Raw genomic sequence first — 1,710 nt, forward strand, 5'->3', positions numbered from 1 at the left:
GGGAGGATATTTTTGTCCAAAGTGGAAATAGAATAAGTATAAAGCATTAAAGTCTTTTAAAATTTTAAATTGTTAATTCTTATTGTATGATTTGTAATACTTTTACGCCATTTTCAAATAATAGGGGTCATTTCTTCTTTCTCAATTTATGTAGTACTAAATTTTTTTTGAGATTCAATCAATTTTTTTTGTCTTTAAAATATTCTATTGTTAATTACTGTAAATTATTGTACTTTCTAAGTAATTTTCAAATAATATATATTATTTCAATTGTCCCATTTTTTGTGTCACCGGTAAAATTTGAAGAGTCAATCAGATTTTTTATATATTTTTATATCTTTTAAATATTTAAGTAATTAATTATCGTGATTCATAATATTTTATACAATTATTTAGTATAGTAAAATAAATTTAAAAGAAACAAACAAAACGAATTCATCATAGGAAATTACCAAAGCATCCTTCAATACATCAGTAATGGGTCCGACTTTTTGTTTTTAAGAAATTGCACATTCGAAGGATATTTTTGTCCAAAGTGGAAATATTGTGTAAAAAATGTGTATTTATTGTGATTTTGAATGTTTTGTGGGTAATAAGATGCACGCAAATTTAAAGTGTCTTTTTGAAAATCTGGAACAACTTCAAGTATCACTTAATGTTTTTTCTCAAAATCTAATTTACTTTCGTAAACTATGTGTCAGATCAAAATCAGATTAACAAATTCAAAAGGAATGAGTAATAAATAGCTCACACAATGACATATTTATTATTTAAAAGAAGTACTCCTTTTGGTTGAAAGCTAACAAGATAGTTACAATGTAACTAATACTATAAAAATCTTTGCATTGTAGCTTATTATATATATATATATATATATATATAAATTACCTAAATATACAACTTATTTTATCATATTCTTTAAAAAATATTACTATTTAAAAAAATACAAAAATCTCTACCCTCTCCTATTCTCATCACTTTACGTGATGTAATGATCAGTTACATCACTTTACGCAATGTATTGGTTGGATACATTAGTTTACGTGATGTATCGGAACGTACACGATGTATTAGAACATTGAGTGATGTACTCAAAATCGAGATGTGATGTATCAGGACGTTGAGCGGTGTATCCAAAATCGGGACGCGATGTATCAGGGCGTTTTGGAATGTGCTTGGATTCCACCAAATTTAAGAGATTTTGGCAATTTGGAAACAAGTAGGGATAGTAGCTATAATGCTATTTATATATGTCCACAATTGTTAAGAGCTAATTATATCATATCCCTACTCTTTTCCAAATTACAAAAATCCCTTAAAATTTAAGGATTCTGGATACCCATAACGTACCGATACATCACATTTTGAATATATTGCTCAACATCTCGATACATCGCGTCTCGATTTCGGATACATCACTCAATGTCCCGATACATCGCGTAAAGTGATGTATCTGAGAATAGAAAAAAGTAGGAATTTCTATAATTTTTTCAAATGATAAGAAATTTTAAAGAATATGGTAAAATAAAGAGGAACTTTCACATATAGCCACTCAAAAATAGCCTAATTACTCTCTATAGCTATAGTTTGATAATTACAATTTGTAGCTACATGTTATAGGGATGAGAGAGATGAGCGAGACTGGGAGAGAGAGGAGAGAGGCAAGAGAGAGAGGAAAGAGTGGGAGAAAGGTGAATTGTATATGTATAT

The sequence above is a fragment of the Solanum tuberosum genome, unplaced genomic scaffold (genome assembly GCF_000226075.1).
Source record: "Solanum tuberosum cultivar DM 1-3 516 R44 unplaced genomic scaffold, SolTub_3.0 scf00227, whole genome shotgun sequence".
NCBI classification, from domain to species: domain Eukaryota; kingdom Viridiplantae; phylum Streptophyta; class Magnoliopsida; order Solanales; family Solanaceae; genus Solanum; species Solanum tuberosum.